Raw genomic sequence first — 16,507 nt, 5'->3', positions numbered from 1 at the left:
TTGGCAACATTTCCCTGCCTTTTTCAAGTTTATGGAAGCCCATTTCTCATCATTAGGCTGAAGATGCAGAATAGAAAGGATGAGCCTTATTCTGGAGCTTGTCACATCAGTGTTGCTACTTAGGTGATTAAAAAGAAGCAGCGGGATCTTGGAGAAAACGTCTGACAAAAGGTAATGGAAACCCAGTAACGGATGAAAATCCTTGATAGATTAAGCATAACTGGCCCGGAAAACGCTCTCTACGAAGTACAGGTGTGCCTTTTAGCTCAAGAGCAAACATAAGACTCTATTCTGAGGCTCTTAAAAAACTTGACCTGCTCTGGCCCCACAAACTAAGGTTTATTTGAAGCTCCCTGAAGTTGATTAGACCCAGGAGGAGGTGTTTTTCTGCAGTTTAGTTTAGGAATTCAGTGGCAGCCAAGTGCTTAATGCAGCTGCTAGTTGGCAGGTTCAAGGTATGGAACTTCTTTCATTAAAAATCGGCAGGCTCCTTTTAATTTTGGTCAAAATAGATATTGTTATTTTTCAACTTCCTGTGGAATAAAACAGAATTATTTTCCTTTCTTGTACTTGCCCAGCACTCTTATACCCATTCCCATCCTCTTCTGTCATAACAATGGAAGGGTTCAGTAAGAATTCTTAAAACTCTCCCTAGGATTATAATTTTGCCTTAGGGGTATACAATAGTTCAGTATAATTTTTAGAAAAAACATAATTTCGGGTGTATGGAAATTGTGTAGTAGTCACAGAACCTTCTCTTAAAAATGTATTAGTTAATAATTTTTGTAGGCTAGAAGTAGACAAGGGGCATTATATTCAATTCTAGAAAGTATTTTGCCTGGTTGTTCAGTTTGTTTATTGTATTGAAGGGGGAAAATTGATATACAGTTTAACCCAGAAGTAAAGTACTTTTTCTAAAATAAAACATTTATTTTTATTCATTAAAATATGGTATTTCAATATGCAACTAGGAAAATAATGATTTCTGGTACATTACTCGTGAAAAACCTGAAAGTGACAAAAATGATGGCTGAAAAGCAGATTATGGTTAACCATATAAATCTCTAGAAGTAATATACTTTTCACCTCTGGGTGACACTGTTCAACTGTTTCTTGTTTTTTATGATTGTTTGAAAACCTGATGCTTCCTGTAGATGTATTCTTAAAAGAATCTATTAAAGAGACATTTCCTCTATCTCTAGTTATCTGCTAAATAACTTTTTGGCACATGGATGTAAATTCAGTATGGTTGTGATTTGCCATTTTAATTACCAAATGATGACCAAATAACATTTAAGATTGTTTATATGGGCAGTTGGCCAGGTTAAAAGCCTGACTTCATCTCCCGGGGAAATGAATCTTGTACTTACCTTTTTGGTAACTGTTTAACTAGAAAAAGCCATTGAAACACAAGGGAGTTTTGGTTTAAATTTGTTGCCATTTGTAGACATGATTTTAATTCTACACATATGTTTCCATAGAAATCAATTTTATAAAAGGGGAATAATAGGTAGACTTTGGAGGGATTAATCTATTAAAATAAAAATTTAAGACTCTAGCATTGTTAATTGAGATATTTTTCACTTAATTTTTAAAGCTTAACTGCTTCAGTAGTTCCATTAAAAAAACCCTATAGGGCTTCCCTGGTGGCGCAGTGGTTGAGAGTGCGCCTGCCGATGCAGGGGACGCGGGTTCGTGCCCCGGTCCGGGAAGATCCCACATGCCGCGGAGCGGCTGGGCCCGTGAGCCATGGCCGCTGACCCTGCGCGTCGGGAGCCTGTGCTCCACAACGGGAGAGGCCACAACAGTGAGAGGCCCGCGTACCGCAAAACAACAACAACAACAAAAACCCTATAGAAATCTTTCTATATTTTTTCAGGAATCTTAATTCTTAAGTGATTATTTTAATAATTAAATATAATAACCATATTTGTAATTTTACTAAATGTATGAGTAAGCTTTTCTTTTTACAAACTAGGCAGAGAGTTAGTATTCTGTACCAAGAAACAAATGCACATGTTTGGTTGGTTTTTAAATCTCCAATTATTTATTTTAAACTTGGGGTTCATCTGAAATGCCAGAAGAAGGGGTTATAATGCCAAAGTTAATTTTGTTTTGTCATATACAAAGTAGTTAATCTAAAAATTATTGATTGATATTCTACCTCTTTTAACTCTTTTAGGACTCAATATTTAAAGCAAAACTAATTTATCTAGGTGTTCTACTGCACAAAATTAATTCTACTGGGACTGGTCCAGGCCAAGCCTCATTATGGAACAGTTCTTCTTGCTGAACTAGCCTAAGCCTGATTCTTACTGGGATACTTTTTCAAAATTATTCACAACACAGAACTTAACCCTTGAGATGCTGTAGAACTGACTTCAGTATTACACTTATTAGGCCACTTGATGGTATCAGGGGTACATTAAAATGAAAGTATGTCTTACCCTTGTTGGCGCTGAGACTCTTACATTAGGCAACTGTATTTGTGTATATTGGAGGGATTTTTTAGTTTTGTGATTCATATACCAGGGCTGAGGTAGTCATTAAAAAACTTTTTTTCCCTTGTCTAGTATGTTTCACCATAAACATATTGCTGACCCTTTTTTCCTTTATACATAAATGATGAATTTACCTCTTTGCCTGGGTGGGTGTATAGTTGTTTAGATCACCCAGCATGTTTGATGGACTTTCTTTGCTCAAATGTCTGGCTGAATCAGTTGGTTATTTTGGTGTTTTGTACATACATAGAGCCCAGCAGTATTGCTGTTAAACGTCAGTTTTTGCTACAGCTACAAAAGTAGTTCAGCATCATGTACGCTTTCCGTGTGTGTGTGTGTGTGTGTGTGTTTGTGTAGTTTTCTTTTAATATCTGTGCAAAATATTGGGAAATGGATTTTTTATTTATTTATTTTATTTTTATACATTTTATTTGGAGTATAATTGCTTCACAATACTGTGCTCATTTCTGTTGTACAACAAAGTGAATCAGCCATATGCATATATATATCCCCATATCCCCTCCCTCTTGAGCCTCCCTCCCACCCTCCCTATCCCACCCCTCTAAGTTGGGAATGGACTTTTTAATGTCAATTTTTATGTTCACTTTTTGCCTGTTGTGTAGTGGCTCGTGAGGATTTTCCACTGGAGAATCTCTTGCACTTTAAGGTTCTTTGCTCATTATGGGCGTCTCACCAAATTTTTTCATTAAAGTAGTTTTCCTTATTCAAAGGGCCTCATTTTCTGTTAGAATGTTACTAATATGGCACTATGTGTGTGTGTGTGTGTGTGTGTGTGTGTGTGTGTATATATATATATATATATATATATATTTGTGGCTGGTAAAAATATTTATTTGGTGGTAGTGAGGAGGCACTGAGCCCCAATCTACCTGTGAGGTCTTCCACAGAGAATCATATGGTGCAAATTTGAGTATGGGTAGGTGTCTTTATGATGGAAAAGCAATAATTTAGTCTCTAGTTGGCTGCTTGATCTATATGCTAGTAAATCAACACCTTTCCCCCCACACCCAAGAACAGACAGATTTCCATTAAATTAGTAAATTGACTTGTTGCCTCAGTCTCACATAGATGTATACCAAGAGCAGGTGTTGCAGTTATGTTGTGAGATCTAATTCATCAATTTAAACTCATTTTATCTGAAATACAATAAAAATTGCTAAGTTTTCCTAATGTAAAAATAGCCTAAATCCGTTATTCTAGGCTATCATTAAACCACACTAAAAAACAGGATTAATAAGTAAACCTTTAGGTAATTCAGTGGTGCTTAATAAGGATATTCCATTGGTTTACGTAAAATTAAATTGTAAAAATCACCAATAGAGATCCTATTGTTTAAAATAAAGTAAGCTTCTTAAAAAAGCTTTGTAAAAACATAGATTGGCCAGTGAATTCTCCGTAATATAAGAGACTTAATAGAAACCGCTGCCTTGTGAAACTTAATTCTCCATCTGTAATGTGCTTCTGTTATAAATCCATTATAAAAGGTATTTACTTAGGTAAACTGCTAAGGTAAACTGCTTAGATTACCACCCCCATGTTCTTATTAGCCTACTACATTCACTAAGAAAGAATAAAGCTCTATACTTTGTGGACATTTAATAAATGTTAATTTTTTAATTAACAGTTTAAGTATAATCTCCAAATAGATGCAGATCTATTTTCTTTCAAACCCTTTCTCAGTAAGTAACAGATTTATGGTTCTCCAAAGAAAATGTGCTTAGAGCTTGGAAGGGAACATTTTACAATTATTTTCCCCCTGCATCTTCCTTTTGCAGATATCACTAATCCCAATCAACAGTGAAGAGAAAACTGAAAAAAAACGAACACCCCCCTGCCCAGTTTTCAATTTATTTTTTATTTCAGTTGGAAAATCCCCACTGAATGAGTTAAAAAAAATTTAAATGTATCCTGGGAACATGCCGTTCAGGATTTTGGAATGGGAACTTCAAACGAAGTTGGTAAAGGAGTCAAATGCGTAAGTGGAAACTCTGAGGAAACTGGCAGTGAGAGACTGGAAATCAGGCAGTCATTTACGTTTCACTCCACCACCCTCGGCAAGAGCGAGTACAAAGCAGGGAGCTGGCACGGCCTTGAGTCAGAAGTCTCAGGAACTGAGCGGAGAGAGATTCCCAGCATCTGTTTCCTCAACTATCACCCAGAGGATACTGGTGGTAAATCACAGGGAATAAAAATAGCCTTAGAAGTCTAGTTCCAAACAAATGAGACATGGTGGATATTTGATAGTGGTGTGGAGTCTCTTCTCTCAAAATTCTTCATTAGCTTATTAACAAATATATTTTTATTTTTACATTAATGAGTTATATTGCTTAAGCCATTCATCAAAATGTTGAGCAAAATCTTGATATTTTTATTGATCTGAATTGAACTATTACCGAAATGACATGGTACTTGATATTAAAATCTGAACCTTGTAGTTGTGTAAAGGTTGGTCTATAACCAATAATCACAGATGTTAAAGCTTTGCCTCAGACACAAAAAACATGTATTTCTGAAATTTTAAAAAACCCTGCAAGCTTCTTACCATAATGTCAATTGCCGGTAGACTGATAAGATCGCTCTGCATTTTGGCTGCAGGAAATTTTATGGCTAGACTCTTACAATTTAACACAACTTAAGATCCTTTAAGGCTATATTTCACATATAAGGAAGTATTTCTTAGGTCTGGCTAGACTTGTAGTTTGATATTAAGTTATAGCTTCAGATTTTCAACAAAACAGCAGCTTTAATAGATGAGATTAGCAAATGGTGAAAAGTTCAAAGCATTTAATGGAATTGATCTACTAAATTAGCATTGAAAATTTTTAGTGGCTATCTTAAATATACATTATTATCATGAAAGAATTAGTCCAATTAAGCCTTTACATTTGGAAGATGCCCAGTCTGACCTTGTTCTATTCAATGTGAAAAGTGAGAGGATCTCTGGGCTTATTTAAATTTGGTGCTAAATCAATAGGTTTGGGGACCCTTTCACTGCTTTTTGGAAAGGAAAAGAAACCCAAAGGCTCTTTATGTTGACAAATGGGTGATTAGAATTGTTATATATTGCAAATAAAAACAATGGCCAAAAAATAGAAAAATATAACCTTCAATAAATAGGTCAGAAGAATCAACAAGGGTTGGGTTGTTTTCTCACTATTTCTCACTACAACCGTATATTACTGTGTATACTGAACACATTAGTTTCATTTTGAAACTGAAATAATTATATCATGTTTAATATCAGGTTTTATTTAGAACATTCTGAATTAATAAATAACCAGCTAATTAAAAAAGAATCGAAATCTATGCAAATATACATAAAGAAATAATTATGGCATTTTCCAGAAATCTGCTTTCTATACATCCACAGTGTATTTTATATTCTATTGATATAGACCTCTATGACACCTTGAACATAAATATCATGAAAATAAAATTGAGTTTTGCATTTTCAGCTTAATTGTGCAAAGCTTCTGATGATGGCTGATTACTCATACTTATCATGAAATTGTGGGGTCCTGGCTCTGGAAGGGGCTTGCTTTCGAGAGGCCAGCTCCTTAATTCACAGGGGCTCATGTGTAGCCTTCGTCACCGGAACCAAGGAGCTAGCTCTTTTGTGAAAGCGTTCAGCAAAATATATTTTAGTTTTGTTGTTGTTGCTGTTATTGTTATTATCCATTACAATATTTAATGGTTCATTTCCCTAATCGAGGTCTCAGACCCAGCCATTTTGGGACATTTCTAGTGGAAAAAGATATATCCTTTGTGTAAGATGTCTTTAGAATTTGAGAATTGTAACTAATATACTTCCGGCTTTCTCTTCCAGAAATTGAATAATTCAGTTCTATAAACTGAACAATCCCATTTCATTTATCAACCGCCCAGCATTTCTAACTTCTCCCCTGAATGGTCAGCGAATTATTCATATCCATCTAAAATTACAGAACTCCAGGGGGGAGATTAGTGCTTTAGAGGGGTATGCTGAGGAAAATGGGAAGATGATTTCATTTGTTCTTAAGGATTTATTGAAAGACTCCTCTTGCCAGAATCTGCTAGGTGCTGGGAATACAGCAAGGAAAAAACAAACTTGAGGGAGAGAACGACCTGCCAACAAATAATGGCAATACAATGTGCTACTGCTAATGTGAGTGTGTACAACGTGCACTTGTATGTCATAGTCTTAATTCCATATCCATTGTCAGAACAGTATTTTAAGCTGCTATTTCAGTGTCTATTGGTAGTCTGATTTTTATCCAAATAGTTTATTTCCCACAATCCAGGTATACTTGCAGCACATTTTTCATACTAAGTTGAGGTCTGAATTTTGCTTCTGGATGTTTGTACAGTTTCATCTTCAATTATTATCTTACCTTCTGAACACCCTTTTTTGCGTGCCCGTTGTTCATTTTGTTGTTACAAAACATCATCTGTGATCTTCTACATTTAAATGTGTTGCTTATTGCTTGATAGCCAAAGCTGTAGTTAGCTAATGGACAGTTGTCTGCTCCTGGTCATATTTTCCCAGCCTGTCTTATAGGACAGGATCAAAAGCCTTCCTAAAGTCAAGCTAGGTTTCATCAATTTATTTCCTGTGACCTGCCAGGCCTGCCACTTTGCCATGTAAGAAGATGGCTGTCTATTACCAAGACAGGGCAAGTTCTTTGTGAAGTCATATTGGTTATTCATGATCAGATAATTGCAAAACCCTCAAGAGTTCTGGTTATTTTGGTCCTTTTTTCAGTCTTTAGGCATCTACTCAGTTCTCTGATTGTTACAACCAAAGTAGAGACAATAATTTTGTCATTCAGTGTTGTCAGATGGAAAAAATCAGAGCAAGGGCTATCTGAGAAGTGGACAAGCTTTATTCATCCTGGTCACAATCTGTGACGTGTCCACATTAGCCCCTCATAGTCCAGCACTAATCATGGCATGATGCAAGCTTTTATTTGGTCACCATGGGCAGGTTTTCTACATTTATTGGTATGTAATACATAATTCAGGTTTATTGTAGTAAAATAGGACACAACAGATAACAAATTGATAAACAAAACAAAACAACAAACAAACCACCTGTAACACCCCTATCTAAAGATTAGGATTGTTAACATTTTGGTATACATATTTCTGAGTTGTATGTGTGGGCCTTTGTGTGTAAAATGTGTATATTAAACATGCGTACTATTTTGGAGCTTCCTTTTTTTCACTTAGAACTATATAGAGTTCATTATTATAAGGTAATTATATGAAATAACCATAGAAATTCAGCTTTTTAGTACCAAATCGTAATTGTGTGTTTTTTTCATTGTTTAATAATACTTCCCTAATTCCCTGAGTAAAAAGAAACCCCTCCTTCATACATACCTTTCTTGTGGCATTATCTCGTTTTAAATTTAAGTAGATCCCTCTTAGTAACTGTGGTCTCTTAGAGGAGGATCTGTACATGATTTATTCTTATGTTCCTTAAATTTTAGCTGCATAATAAATATTTATTTAATAAATGAATAACTGAAATCTAGCAATGGGAATTGAAATCCTGAAACTTTGTGTTTTGATTCTTAGAGTTCTGCCTCTGCTTTTATTTGGTAATTCAGTTTACTCAGGGACAGAAGGAAAATAAAGCAATTTCTCACTTAGCTGGTATGAAGTATACTGCAGGAGGCAAGACCACATGGCTGAAAACAGTTTCTTAATATTAACCTTTTTGGATGAAGGTCTTTCTGATATACTACAAAGCTTTATTACTTTTTTTAACAAGTGAAACCTTAGAGTAAATGTTTAGAAAATACAAAAAAAGAAAAAACAACCAACCTATAATTCTACTACCCAGAAATAAACCTTATTATTATTTCAAGGTGTGCCCTTCTAACTTTCTTTTCTGTGTATTCTTATGCATGTAAAATCATTTTCACTTATATTTTTATTAAAATGGGGTCATAATGGTTTACTATTTATAACTTCTTCACTAATGTAAACATCTTTACATGACAAATGTATGCCTAATAACCAATGTTGATGGTTGTATAGTATACTAGTATGGTGATATACATAATTTATTTACTCTATCCTCCCCTAATTGGGTATTTAAGTTGTTATCTACTTTATACATTATACATTACAAACAACATTGTAACAAATAACCTGGTTCCTACATCTTTGGGCACTTGTTAAGGAAAGGTTTTAAATATCCTCTTTTAAACTACCAAAGGTTAGGTAAGCTTATAGTCCTTTTTCCTTTCATCTCAAAATAAAAATAAAATATAGCTTATTTGAATTTCGTCAGTGTATAAGACAGCCTGAGATTTAAAAAATTATTATTGAGCCAGGGCATGCTACCCTAATTTATGGTAATAGAATTACTTTCTGTCTCAAATTGATTCTAGAAGACTTGTTTGGCTACATTTGGTCTTTTGTGGCATGCAAAGTGGCCTTCTTTCTCAGTCATATAAGAATCTAAATGTTCACATTTCCTGGAAGAAGTTGATACCTAGCTAAATCTTTGTGTAATTTTTATAAAAGTATAGGTTTGTGGGGAGATTGGTTTCTGTGATCAGCTCAGTTCCCCAGTTTTCATTTGTGAGTGGGGACAGCAGGAATCACTCATCTCATAGGGTGGTGAGAGTAACACTAATGGGAACAGCAAAATCACCATAGCTGGCTATGAAAATGTGGGCAGTATTACAGCACTGCCTTCAGTTAGAAAATGTGATGCAAGTTGCATCCATACTTGTGGGAGTCTTCTGTTATGCTTTTTTTTTTAAATTTAATTTAATTATTTTTTTATACAGCAGCTTCTTATTAGTTATCTATTTTATACATATTAGTGTATATATGTCAATCCCAATCTCCCAATTCATCACACCACCACCCCACCCACTTTCCTCCCTTGGTGTCCATACATTTGTTCTCTACATCTGTGTCTCTATTTCTGCCTTGCAAACTGGTTCATCTGTACCACTTTTTCTAGATTCCACATACATGCATTAATATACGATATTTGTTTCTCTCTTTCTGACTTACTTCACTCTGTATGACAGCCTCTAGGTCCATCCACTTCTCTACAAATGACCCCATTTCATTCCATTTTATGGCTGAGTAATATTCCATTGTATATATGTACCACATCTTCTTTATCCATTTGCCTATCGATGGGCATTTAGGTTGCTTCCATGTCCTGGCTATTGTAAATAGTGGTGCAATGAACATTGTGGTACATGTCTCTTTTTGAATTATGGTTTTCTCTGGGTATATGCCCAGTAGTGGGATTGCTGGGTCATATGGTAATTCTATTTTTAGTTTTTTAAGGAACCTCCATACTGTTCTCCATAGTGGCTGTATCGATTTACATTCCCACCAACAGTGCAAGAGGGTTCCCTTTTCTCCACACCCTCTCCAGCATTTGTTGTTTGTAGATTTTCTGATGATGCCCATTCTAAGTGGTGTGAGGTGATACCTCATTGTAGTTTTGATTTGCATTTCTCTAATAATTAGTGATGTTGAGCAACTTTTCATGTGTCTCTTGGCTATCTGTATGTCTTCTTTGGAGAAATGTCTATTTGGGTCTTCTGCCTATTTTTTGATTGGGTTGTTTGTTTTTTAATATTGAGTTGCATGAGCTGTTTATGTATTTTGGAGATTAATCCTTTGTCCGTTGATTCATTTGCAAATATTTTCTCCCATTCTGAAGACTGTCTTTTTTTTTTTTTTTGCGGTACGCGGGCCTCTCACTGTTGTGGCCTCTCCCGTTGCAGAGCACAGGCTCCGGATGCGCAGGGTCAGCGGCCATGGCTCACGGGCCCAGCCGCTCCGCGGCATGTGGGATCCTCCTGGACCGGAGCACAAACCCGTGTCCCCTTCATCGGCAGGCGGACTCTCAACCACTGCGCCACCAGGGAAGCCCCTGAGGACTGTCTTTTCATTGTGTTTATAGTTTCCTTTGATGGGCAAAAGCTTTTAAGTCTCATTAGGTCCCTTTTTTTTTTAACATCTTTATTGGAGTATAACTGCATTACAATAGTGTGTTAGTTTCTGCTTTATAACAAAGTGAATCAGCTATACATATACATATATCGCCATATCTCCTGCCTCTTGAGTCTCCCTCCCACCCTCCCTATCCCACCCCTCTAGGTGGTCACAAAGCACCGAGCTGATCTCCCTGTGCTATGCGGCTGCTTCCCGCTAGCTATCTATTTTATAGTGTATATATGTCCATGCTACTCTCTCACTTCATCCCAGCTTGTGTCCTCAAGTCCATTCCGTGTCTGCGTCTTTATTCCTGTCCTGCTCCTAGGTTCTTCAGAACCTTTTTTTTTTTTTAAGATTCCATATATATGTGTTAGCATATGGTATTTGTTTTTCTCTTTCTGACTTACTTCACTCAGTATGACAGTCTCTAGGTCCATCCACCCCACTACATATAACTCAATTTCATTTCTTTTTATGGCTGAGTAATATTCCATTGTATATATGTGCCACATCTTCTTTATCCATTCATCTGTTGATGGACACTTAGGTTGCTTCCATATCCTGGCTATTGTAAATAGAGTTGGCAGGCAGATTCTTAACCACTGTGCCACCAGGGAAGCCCACATGACTCTTTTTGAATTATGATTTTCTCAGGGTATATGCCCAGTAGTGGGTTTGCTGGGTCATATGATAGTTCTATTTTTAGTTTTTTAAGGAACCTTCATACTGTTCTCCATAGTGGCTGTATCAGTTTACATTCCCAACAACAGTGCAAGGGGGTGCCCTTTTCTCCACACCCTCTCCAGCATTTACTGGTTGTAGATTTTTTGATGATGGCCATTCTGACTGGTTTGAGGTGATACCTCATTGTAGTTTTTTTTTTTTTTTTTTGCGGTACGCGGGCCTCTCACCGTTGTGGCCTCTCCTGCTGCGGAGCACAGGCTCCGGACGCACAGGCTCAGTGGCCACGGCTCACGGGCCCAGCCGCTCCGTGGCATGTGGGGTCCTTCCGGACCAGGGCACGAACCCATGTCCCCTGCATCGGCAGGCGGACTCTCAACCACTGCGCCACCAGGGAAGCCCCTCATTGTAGTTTTGATTTGCATTTCTCTAATGATTAGTGATGTTGAGCATCCTTTCATGTGTTTGTTGGCAATCTGTATATCTTCTTTGGAGAAATGTCTATTTAGGTCTTCTGCCCTTTTTTGGATTGGGTTGTTTGTTTTTTTGATATTGAGCTGTGTGAGCTGCTTGTAAATTTTGGAGATTAATCCTTTATCAGTTGCTTCATTTGCAAATATTTTCTCCCATTCTGAGGGCTGTCTTTTCATCTTGTTTATGGTTTCCTTTGCTGTGCAAAAGCCTTTAAATTTCATTAGGTCCCATTGTTTAGTTTTGTTTTTATTTCCATTCCTCTAGGAGGTGGGTCAAAAAGGATCTTGCTGTGATTTATTTCATAGAGTGTTCTGCTTATGTTTTCCTCTAAGAGTTTTATAGTGTCTGGCCTTACATTTAGGTCTCTAATCCATTTTGAGTTTATTTTTGTGTATGGTGTTAGGGAGTGTTCTAATTCCATTCTTTTACATGTAGCTGTCCAGTTTTCCCAGCACCACTTATTGAAGAGGCTGTCTTTTCTCCATTGTATATCCTTGACTCCTTTGTCATAGATTAGTTGACCATAGGTGCATGGGTTTATCTCTGGGCTTTCTATCTTGTTCCATTGATTTATATTTCTGTTTTTGTGCCAGTACCATATTGTCTTGATTACTGTAGCTTTGTAGTAGAGTCTGAAGTCAGGGAGTCTGATTCTTCCACCTCCATTTTTTTCCCTCAGGATTGCTTTGGCTATTCAGGGTCTTTTGTGTCTCCATATGAGTTTTAAGATTTTTTGTTCTAGTTATGTAAAAAATGCCATTAGTAATTTGATAGGGATTGCACTGAATCTGTAGATTGCTTTGGGTAGTATAGTCATTTTCACAGTATTGATTCTTCCAATCCATGAACATTGTATATCTCTCCATCTGTTTGTATCATCTTTGATTTTTTTCATCAGTGTCTTATAGATTTCTGAGTACAGATCTTTTACCTCCTTAGGTAGGTTTATTCCTAGGTATTTTATTCTTTTTGTTGCAATGGTAAGTGGGATTGTTTCCTCAATTTCTCTTTCTGATCTTTCGTTGTTAGTGGAGAGGAATGCAAGAGATTTCTGTGCATTAATTTTGTATCCTGCAACTTTACCAAATTTATTGATTAGCTCTAGTAGTTTTCTGGTGGCATCTGTAGGATTATCTATATATAGTATCATGTCATTTGCAAACAGTGACAGTTTTACTTCTTCTTTACCAATTTGTATTCCTTTTATTTCTTTTTCTTCTCTGATTGCCATGGCTAGGACTTCCAAAACTATGTTGAATAATAGTGGTGAGAGTGGACATCCTTGTTGCTGATCTTAGAGGAAATGCTTTCAGTTTTTCACCATTGATAATGATGTTTGCTGTGGGTTTGTCATATATGGCCTTTATTATGTTGAGGTAGGTTCCCTCTATGCCCACTTTCTAGAGAGTTTTTATCCTAAATGGGTGTTGAATTTTGTCAAAGGCTTTTTCTGCATCTAATGAGATGATCATATGGCTTTTATTCTTCAATTTGTTAATATGGTGTATCACATTGATTGATTGTTATTCTTGATAAAAGCACTTGCTTTTGCCTCAGCTGTTGCTTTAATGCTAAGCAATGTTTGTAGGTAAGCTAGTGTTTATACCAGATCAAAACATTTACTAAATCAAAACACTTGCAAGAAGGAGGATGGCATAGTAGGGTCTCTGGGTGTGGAGTAGGAAGATTAGGAATTCCAGCACATTTTGTGTTGTCATACTGACTAAGTCACATAGCCTTCCTGGCCTTAAAGTCTTAATCAATACTACAAAAAACTAATATTTATCAAGTGTTTACTAAATGATAGGTTCTTTCTAAGTTCCTCCCAAATCCCTAATGAGTATTTATATTATTTTATTTAATCCTCAGGAAATGAATGAGGTAAATGTCATTGTTACCCTATTTTACAGATGAGAATATTGAGCTTTAGGAGATAGTCTACTTGATCAACTTAACATAAAAGAAGGTGATGGAGTCAGGATTTGAATCCTGACCATCAGGTTCCAGAGTGTGAGTTCTTAACCACAACACTGGGTTGCCTGTCTCTTTTTTAAATAGAGGGGTAGAACTTCTCAGTCCCTTCTGTCTGTAACTCATATGAAGCTCTAACTTCAAGTATTTCTGTTAAAAGTGAAAAATGAACTGACTTTTGGATGGATTATATACACCCCCAAGCATCCACATAATCTGCCTTTTTAAACTTTTAATCCAGATGCTTTACCTTCTGTGTCTCCAGCCTCTGTGTTCTGACACTAGTCAGGTCCAGTGGGCTCTTTGGCCTCCACAAAGCAGACAAAGCCTCTGCTTTATAGGTCTCATTGGGAAGACGTTCGTGCAGTAAGTGGTATTGGATTCAAATATATCTACCTTAGAAGGAGGCTACATGAACCTTGCTTGAGACTGTGATCTGATGGCTCCAGGGAGCCAGTGCATAAGAGGATGAATTGTGGTGTCGAAGGAGAAGCACGGGATGGGGGATGGTTGGCTGGGCTGTAATGCCAATGCTATGGCTCACTGGCTCTGTTGCCTGGGCAGGTCTTACCCAGTCTGTGCTCAGTTTCCTCTTAAATAAAACAAGGAGTTTGATATTGGTTGCTGGAACAATGATCTCTGTGGTCATTCCCAAATTTGGGGTGTCTTGGTCTCAGGTAGCCTGGGTCCCTAGGACTGGGAGTTTTGTTTGCTCTGAGTGACTACAGCCACAGTGGCTAAAGGAAAATCTTTGTCCTGAGGCTATGCTTTATATCATTGTGCTGCTCAAGGGCAGGGCTAGGGGGTGGGTGGGTATTGACATTAATGCTGAGATTTTTTTTTTAAAGCTTATTTTGATATATTGGTACATTTTATTCTTTCTTAAATTCTTAAACTGGTCTTGTGTTTGTACAAGCAACACACATTCCTGTGAACCTATTTATGTTTTGGAATTTCAGTAGAAAGAAATGCTGTCAGTTAATATTTGAGGTCGATAAGGCATTCTGATAAAAAGGAGTTACTTTTGTTCTTGATATGATTCTAGAGTAATTAAGAAACAAATACAGTTATGCTAATATAGTCATCAGGAAACTACCTATAAAGAAAATTCTTTTTTTTTCTTTTGGCTGTGCCACACATCTCGTGGTATCTTAGTTCCCAGACCAGGGCTTGAACCCAGGTCCCAGCAGTGAAGGCGCTGAGTTCTGACCACTGGACCACCAGGGAATTCCCCAAAATTCTTGATATTTGGTTTCATAAAATATGATTCTTAGCTATTTACCATATTCTTTACGTTTTCACTATTGGAATTAAGATATTTACAAGCCTCAGAAAACAGTAACCTTTCTATAACAAAATGATAAATTGTTTAAAATATTTAAATTTTATTTAAATTTATTTAAATTATTAAAAACCAAACCACACTAGTGTAATATCTAACAATTCTGTTGACATACTCTCTTCTATGAGAAATTTCCAAATAAGCAAGTGTTTGGAAAGCAAGTTTTTCCTTACTTGCCTGTGTACAAATGGCTAATTAATCATTTGTTTTTGAACTGGTGTGGATCCAGAAATGCTTCTTAAGAGAAAATTCTGGCTCAGCCTGTAGGTTCTCCTTGATCCAACTCTGCATGTAGTGGACTGACCAGAATCTTGTTCAGACTCCTCAGTGTTTCCCAAAGATATCAATTTTACCATCAGCTCATTTGGTTGCTGATGCCTACAGATTCACTTCAACCACCAGTCAGGAATATTTGTGTTGCAGGTCACTGCCTAGGAGTACCTCTTGTTTAACTCTTATCAATTCTTATCAGTTTAAAGGGCAGGTTGGCAAACCTTTTCTATAAAGGGCCAGATAGAAAATATTTTGGCTTTGCCAGTCATATGCTCTCTGTTCCAGCTGTTTAACTCTGCTGTTGTGTAGTGCAGAAACAGCCATGGATAATATATAAGCAAATGAGTGTGCCTGTGTTCCAATAAAACTTCATTTATGGAGACTGAAATCTGAATTTCATATCATTTTCATGTGTTGCAAAACATTATTCCTCTTTTAAGTTTTTTTTCAACCATTACAAAATGGAGAAATCTTTCTTACCTCATGGGCCATATGAAAACAGGTGGTGAAGTAGACTTCACCTGCAGGCTGTAGCTTGCTGAACTTTGATTTAGAAAATTGAAATTATGAAGAAATGTTTGAAAGACACAAGTGATCATTTGTGGATGAAAGTGTTCTAGGTTCTAGCCAGTGGCATGTGAGCAGAAGTGATGTATTGTTACTTCCGGGCTTGGCCCATAAAAACCTCTCATACATGATTCTCTGTGCTTTTTCTCTACGTGTTGAATATGGCAGGGCCTCAAGATGGAAGGAGCCTAGTTCTCATTTTGGATTTACATGAGTAACAAATAAACTTCTATTCCCAAATTTCCCAAATCTCAGTGTTCTGAGATTTTAAGTGTTTCTGTTTCAGCAATTTGTGTTATCTTAACTAATATGTCATTAATTCTAACAGGTATTTTTGGTTTGATTCTTATACTAATTTGGACTCCCAAAGACTACGTGATTGGATGAACTTTTTTTGGGGTCTCCTCCTCTCCATTTTCTCCTCACATTTAACTGGGTAATGATAGACTGGGTTACTTTCCATGTTCCAGGTGATGATAGTTTGGGGCCCATTAGCTTTCACTGAGAGCTGTTAAAAGAAACAAGACACATGGCTTTACCACAGAGATGTTGGTGAGGGAACTGTCCCTAATTTGAAGCCCACCTGAGAAATTCCTTTGGCACTCAGGGCCAGGAAAAGCTTATCTTTCCCTGAGAAACTTGTATGTTTTCTTATCAACAAAGAGAATATCATTGAATGTGCCTGATTGTATCCCTTTTCCCTTTTCCCTCTGGT

General features: G+C 36.8%; 1 long non-coding RNA gene across 2 annotated transcripts in view; it reads left to right on the top strand.

Annotated features, from left to right (window-relative positions):
• Positions 1–16,507, top strand: part of LOC117200505 (uncharacterized) — a 222,746-nt gene that overhangs the window by 14,513 nt on the left and 191,726 nt on the right. Inside the window, exon 2 of one of the 2 annotated variants that reach the window (XR_004482082.2) lies at positions 57–171. The exons of the other annotated variant lie outside the window; for it this stretch is intronic. This is a non-coding gene — a long non-coding RNA (uncharacterized LOC117200505). The remainder of the gene's footprint in view (positions 1–56; positions 172–16,507) is intronic. 2 annotated transcript variants of the gene reach the window in all.

This window comes from Orcinus orca, chromosome 7 (assembly GCF_937001465.1).
Source record: "Orcinus orca chromosome 7, mOrcOrc1.1, whole genome shotgun sequence".
Lineage (NCBI taxonomy): Eukaryota > Metazoa > Chordata > Mammalia > Artiodactyla > Delphinidae > Orcinus > Orcinus orca.
This window is presented reverse-complemented; position numbering and strand designations above follow the sequence as displayed.